The sequence below is a fragment of the Camelus bactrianus genome, chromosome 26 (genome assembly GCF_048773025.1).
Source record: "Camelus bactrianus isolate YW-2024 breed Bactrian camel chromosome 26, ASM4877302v1, whole genome shotgun sequence".
Lineage (NCBI taxonomy): Eukaryota > Metazoa > Chordata > Mammalia > Artiodactyla > Camelidae > Camelus > Camelus bactrianus.
The window spans coordinates 37277382-37284144 of NC_133564.1; the positions used below are offsets into that span (position 1 = coordinate 37277382).

The 6763-nt window shown below is 61.8% G+C and overlaps 1 protein-coding gene across 12 annotated transcripts in view; it reads left to right on the forward strand.

Moving 5' to 3' along the window:
• Nucleotides 1-6763, forward strand: part of LOC141575073 (uncharacterized) — a 48025-nt gene that overhangs the window by 22765 nt on the left and 18497 nt on the right. The window lies entirely within an intron of this gene.

The following is a 6763-nucleotide window of genomic DNA, read 5'->3' on the forward strand; positions in this document are numbered from 1 at the left end:
CAGAAGAGACTGTCTTTATTCCATTGTATGTTCTTGCCTCCTTTGTCAAAGATTAATTGACCAAAAATTTGTGGAATGATTTCTGGCATCTCTATGATCTTCCATTGATCCATATGCCTGTTTTTGTTCCAGTACCATGCTGATTTGATTAGTGTAGCTCTGTAGTATTGTCTGAAGCCTGGAAGGATTATTCCTCCAGCTTTGTTCTTTTTCTTCAGTAATGCTTAGGCAGCTCTGGGTCTATTTTGATTCCATATAAATTTTAGTATGATGTGTTCTAGTTCTGTGAAATAAGTCCTGGGTAATTTGATATGAATCACAGTAAATCTGTAGATTGCTTTGGGTATATGGTCATTTTAACAATATTAATTTTTCCAATCCCAAGAATATGGGATATCTTTACATTTCTTTAAATCGTTTTAATTTCCTTAGCATTTTGTAATTCTCCACATATAAGTCTTTAACTTTGTTGGTCAGATTTATTCCTAAGTTTTTTTTTTTTTTTGATATAGTCTTAAAAGGAATTATTCCTTTACTTTCCTTTCTGATATTTCACGGTTAGTGTAAAGACATGCCTCTGACTTATGGATGTTAATCTTGTATCCTGCTACTTTGCCAGTTTTTTTTATCAGCTCTAGTAGTCTTTGTGTGGAGCTTTTAGGGTTTTCTATATATAGTATTATGTCATCCATGTATAATGACAATTTTACCTCTTCTCTTCCAGTTTAGAACTGTTTTAACTTCCTTGTCTAATTGCTGTGGCTAGAACTTCCAATGCTATACTGAATAGAAGTGGTGAGACACAAAATTCTTTTCTTGTTCCAGATTTTAGTGGGAAGGCTTTCAACTTTTCACCATTGAGTATTATACTGGCTGTAGTTTTGTCAAAAGAAGCTTTTACTCTCTCGAGATATGTTGCTCTATACCCATTTTGATAAGAGTTTCTATAATAAAAGGTTGTTAAATTCGTGTTGCCTTCTGTCTTCCGTCGGAGAGCGGATTCTGTCAGGTATGAGTCGAGAGCTCTGTGTCCGCCTGCCAGCCCGCCCACCCGGCCCCATCTCGAACGGTGGTCTCTATCACGTGTTCCGTCAGGAGCAGGCACTTTCTGCTTGTTTTTGGAACTTGCTGTCGAGATTCCAGGTTCTGGGCCTGTCCGGATATCTCTTAGAAACGGAAATGTGTGCGTTTTCCCCTTTTTTAAATTGTGTTTGTTTGTTTACTTATTTATTTATTTACTTACTTACATTTATTTATTTATTTAGGCCTTTTTTTTTTTTTGGTTCTTGCTGCTGTTGTTGCTTTCGGTGGTTGTTTGTTTATTCGGGGAGGGGAGGTAATTCGTTTCTTTTGCTGGTGTGTTGCCTGACTTAGTGATTGCCTGACTTACCGACTTCCTTATTGACTTGAACGGAAGTCCTGAAGATCGAACCCTGGACCTCGCGCGTGCTGGGCAGGCACTCTGCCGCTGAGTTCTACGCTCCGTCCTCACCCTCGCCCCCTCCCCCATTTGGGGGAGGAAAAAAATAAATTTTTCTTTTCTTTTAAACTGAAAACGTCCGTTTGGATCTCCTGCACGTGTTTCATCCCTGGTTTTCTGGCTTCTAGGAGGTGGAGTTGACCGAGTTCTTGGACTGTTGAGGAGAGGAACCCCTGATGGGCTGCGGTTGTGCTTTTTCTACGGTGTTTTTGTTTTTGTTTTTAAACCCCAGAGTAGTTCTACAACTTGATTTCCCTTTGGTGGTGGGTTTTGTCGTTTGTTTTCATGTTTCCTTTCTTTCTTTCTTTCTTTCTTTCTTTCTTTCTTTCTTTCTTTCTTTCTTTCTTTCTTTCTTCCTTCCTTCCTTCCTTCCTTCCTTCCTTTCTTCCTTCCTTCCTTCCTTCCTTCCTTTCTTCCTTTCTTCCTTTCTTTCTTCCTTCCTTTCTTCCTTCCTTTCTTCCTTTCTTCCTTCCTTCCTTCCTTTCTTCCTTCCTTTTTCCTTTCTTTCCTTTCTTTCTTTCCTTTCTTTCCTTTCTTTCTTTCCTTTCTTTCTTTTCTTTCTTTTTTTTTTTTTTTTCGGATGGGGCTACAGTTTCCTTGTCCACGTTGACTGTGTCAAACACACACACCGACACACACACGCACACACAGACACGCGGATGCGCATGCACAGTGTTGCTCTGTGTAGATGCACTGAACCTCGATTTACCGAGCGGGTGGCTATCGACTCGCCCCCCCGAACCCCCGCCCGCATTTTTTTGTTTTCCCTCCTCCTTCCTGCGGTTGTGGTCAGCCGTGCTGACGTCCGTGTTCTCACGACCGACCGCGAGTGCGTTTTCCCCACGCGCCCGTTTGTTGTCTTTGGGCTTTGTCGCGATCTGTGCCGAGATCGATTTCTCTTTCCGCTTCGATGGGGTTCGCGGTCTTCATCCTTTCTTTTCTAGCTTCTGGGCTTTGCCTGTCTGCTTTCGAAAGACCTCCCGCATTCGAGAGGACGGACTCCAAAGCCGATTCCTGCGTTGTTCTCTGAGCGCTCGCCTGGTTTCGGTTTGCCAGCCCCCGCCTTCCCTCCCTCTTCCCCTCCTCCCCTTCCCAACCTCCCACCCGGGAACCCGGGATCTCGTCCTGGTCGCTCTGGGCCACCCGCGGCGTCGGCCCCGGCAACGCCGGCGTGTCCGTGTGATCTCCCCCGCCCGGGGAATCGCGTGGGGAGCGCGTCCCCTTCGCGGCAGCCGCCCGGCCGGCCGTGTCTTGCCAAACCCCGGCTCCCTCCGTCCTCCCCGCCCTGATCTGTTGCCGGGGTCGCGTCGCGCCGCGTCGCGTCGTGTCGCCTCGTGTCGTGCCGTGCCGTGCCGTGACGAGGGTGAGCGGGCTCCGAGGCGGATGCCACGGGGCCGCCCGGCGCCTCAGTCCGGGACGAGCTCGGGCGTTTGGGCGGCCGGCGGCGGTCGGGATCGGTTCCGGGGACGTTGGCGACGGTTGTCGGGCGCCATCTGGCTGCCGCTCTGAGATCGTCCCTCTTCTCCCGAGCGTCGGCGACCTCGGCAAGGGATGGGGCTCGGCGGCGGGGCCCGAGGCAGACTTCGGGGAGGCTGGCGACACCGGCGGTGACAGTCCCCGTGGCGCTGAGCCGCGGGCGCGTCCTGCTCTCGGCGCAGATTGGACTCGCAGGATGATGAGGGGGTGACTGTCGCCGCGCTCCCGGGATCTCGTGTGCCGGGGGAAGCCGTGTGGCCTGGCCTGGTCGACCAGCATCCGCCTGTGCCCCTCCAGCCGCGGAGACCGACCCGAGCCGATCGGACACGGCCTGCGCCTTGCCGCCGCGGGGGAAAGGGAGAGAGTGTCCCGCGCCCGGGCCGCCGGCGGCTAGGTGGTCAGGCCCTCGTCTGCGTCCCTTGGACGACTGCTCCTGAGGCGAGGAGCGGCCCGGGCCCAGTGCGGTGAGGCCGTGGACGGGCGCGCTGGGGTTCCCGGTCGTCGGAGGCGCCTCCTTGGATGAAATGTTTTCTGAGTCCCGATGGATCCGGAGACGTGGCTGGGCCGGCCCCTGTTGGCGCGGGAGGCCTGGGAGGGGGTGCCCCCCGGCCCGTAAGCCTGCCCGCGTGGGTTCTGGTGGCGTTGGAGGGACCGAGACTTCATCCGGACTCGGGGACCGGCACGGGGGCGTCCTGCGAGGGATGTGGGGGAGGCAGGCTTTCCCCGGCCCGGGGCCCGGGGCCCGGTGCTCGGGAGCGGTCCCTCGTGGGGGGCCCTCTCGTCGGAGGCACCTCTGTGGCATCTCCCCGAGTCCCCGGCCACGCGGGCGAGAAAAGGGCAGGGCGTCCCCGGCCTGATCCCGTCTCCCTCTCGTCCCTTCCCATTCCCATTCCCATTCCCACTCCTCCTCCTAAGCCTCCTCCTAATCCCCCTCCCCTCTCCCCTCCCCCTACCAAACCCCCCCCACCCCGGTCGATCAGATGGCCCCCGAGAGCTTCGGGGCTGCCATTTATGGGGGTAGGGCTGGGGGCAGGTGGCCGGACCGAGGTCCCGGGGTCCCCCCTTGCAAATCGTGGACCCGCCCCGTTTCTGGGCGCTGTCATTTTTCCTGTCGTGTTGGGCATTTTCTGCCAGCAGATAGGTGCTGACACGGTCTTCCTCGGTGTCTGTCACCGAGTGTTGGGTCTCCGGACGCGTGCGAGGCTCTGGGCTTCTCTCTGCGTGAGCCCTGGCCTGGTAGCCGACTCCGCTTCTGACACTTGAGCCGCCCGCCCGGGCCTGCGCGCCGGCTCTCGTGTGCGCGTCCGGCTGACGTGGCCCGTGGTGCCACCTCCGGTCTCTGGTGGCCCGAGGGCGGTGGGGTGAGGTGGCGGCGTGGGTCTTTTACCCCGTGCGCTCCCCGCCGCAGGCACCCGGTGGTGGCCGGCGCGACCCCACCCCCGTAGGCTCCGTGCCGCGTGTCAGGCATTCCCCGCCTGGGGTCGTTGGCCGCTCTCCTCGGAGAGGACTGAGGAGTGGGTGGCGCCTGGCGAGGCTGAAGCAGGCCCCTCTGGTGGTTGTCCTCGCCGGGCCCTCCCCTCTGGGGCCTCCCTGCCCCACATGGCTCGCTCGCTCGCTCGCTCACTCACTCACTCATTCACTCACCTGACCGATGTGGTGAAGTCATGCTCCCCCGGGCCGGGCCTAAGCCGCGCCAGACGAGGGACGGGGACGTTCATGGCGAACGTGGCTTCTCTTCTCGTTCTGCCTGCGGGCCCCTCGCCTCTCCTCTGCCGCCCGTGGGTGGCGGGGGGAAGGCAGGGGTGCGGACTCCGGCCCGACCTCGGTCTCCCGTGCCTTGTGGTGTCGGCGAGGCCGGGGGTCTTGCGACGCGGCAGACACTCTCGCCTCCTCGCCTGCTCGGCGTCCTGTCTCGCGAGCGGCCCTCCCCCTCGGCGGGGGAGGGCTGCCCCGCCGCCACGCCACGTTACCCCCTCGTCGGGGTGTGAGCGTGTCTCGCCTTGGTCCTCTGCGGTGCCCCTGGAGCGCTCCAGGTTGTCCCTCAGGTGCCCGAGGCCGAGCGGCGGCATCGCTTCCAGTCCCCAGCGAGTCCTCTCGGGTAACCCCTGCGGTGGTCGTGTCTCCCGAGCGCCTCTCTTGAGGCGTGGGGGAGGGGTCGAGACGGTAAGCGAGGCGTGTCCGCTCCCCACCCTCGGTGGGGCCGGGGCCGCCTCCTGAACGTCAGTCCTCACCCTGTACCGGGGGGGGACTGACGTGGCCGGGCGCACGCCGGGTGGGTCCCCCTCAGCGGGGTTCGCGCCCGGGCGTGGGAGCGATCGTGGTGGGGCCGGGTGATGTGCCGGTGGGGGGCGGGCGTCTGTCCCGTCCCCACGCGGTCTTGGGTGCGTCTCCTCGCGAGGTGGCACGCACGGGCTCTCCCCGGTCCCGACCGCGAACGCTCGCTTCTTGGCCCGCTGCTTACCCCTACCGCAGGCCCCTCCTGCCCAGCCGAGCGCTGGCGTACACGTCGGCGGGCTTCCGTAGGCCTGAACGGGGCACGCTGGGTGGGGGGCGATGCGCCCTCGGTGAGAAAGCCTTCTCTAGCGATCTGAGAGGGGAGCCTTGGGGGCACCGGACCCCCCAGCCGCCGCTCCTCCATCCAGAGCGTGCAGTCACTCTCCACGGGGAGCGACTGCCGCGGCGTGTGGGCAGGGCCCCGTCGCTTTGGCGTGTGGGCTGCGCTGGCCCCGCGGTGGGGCCGAGTGCTGTTCTTGGCCTGCTGTGGCCCGCGCCTCCCCCCTCCGAGTCGGGGGAGGGTTCCGCCGGGCCGGGCCCGGCGTCTGGCGCGGGGCCGTGCGAGCGCGCGCGCGCGTGTGCGCGGGCTTGGCCTCCCCGGCGCGTGCCGTGGGGGGGAGGGGGAAGGCGGTCCACCCCGACTTGGGCCCCCCCACCAGTCTCCGCGCCGCGAGGAGCCACCCCACCTGTTCCGGTCCCGAGACGCAGCCACCGGTGGCGGTGCGTGGGCCACGGGTCGGGCCGCCTCGCTCGGCAGCGTTTCCCCGGGCCGCGAGGCCTGGGGGCGAGCCAGACGAAGCTGGGTGGTGGTGGTGGACGGACAGACGAGACGCAGACGGACGAGTGAGCGAGTGGAAGGGGCTACCCTCTGGAGTTGGGGGGGTTAGCCTGCTGCGCGCGAGTCCCGGCGGCGGGCGGGGCCGGGGTGTGGGAGGAACCGCCGAGGGTTGGCTGAGGCCGGCCGGCGTCCTGGGCGTCGCGGGGCCGCCCCCACGTGTGGGGGTGGTGGGATCCTGCGGTGGTTTCCCCGGCGGCCCGGTCGTGTCTCGAGATTTTCCCCTTCCCTGGGTTGGTGCCCGCCCGCACCCACGACCCCTGCCGGCCGTCGCTCTTGCGCGCGAGCGGCCCCTCCTCGTCGCCGCCGCCGGCCCTCCCCTGCCCTGCCAGGACCGATGGCCGCCCGCGCCGAGCCTTTCCCCCGCCGACACCCCCCGTCCTGGGACCAGAACGTGGCCTCACCGCGTTGTGGGTGCTGTCCCTCCCCTGGAGGCGGCCCCGGGTGAAGCGTCGTCGGACCCGACGGGGGGAGGTGGGGTGCTTCGGCACGGCGCGAACGTTTGTTTGGGTGCGCGTCGGGGCGGGGCGGGGCAGCGCCGGCCCGTGCGGCGGGAGAGCCTTGCGGTGGGCCGTCCTGAGGCCCTGCGGTGTCGGGCGAGGGTGGCCGTTGGGCCCCCGTGAGGGTGCCGAGGAGAGGGCCAGTCGGCGCGCCTTGGGTGCCGCGGGGCCGCCCCCGTGCCGGAGGGCCCGTGGCGG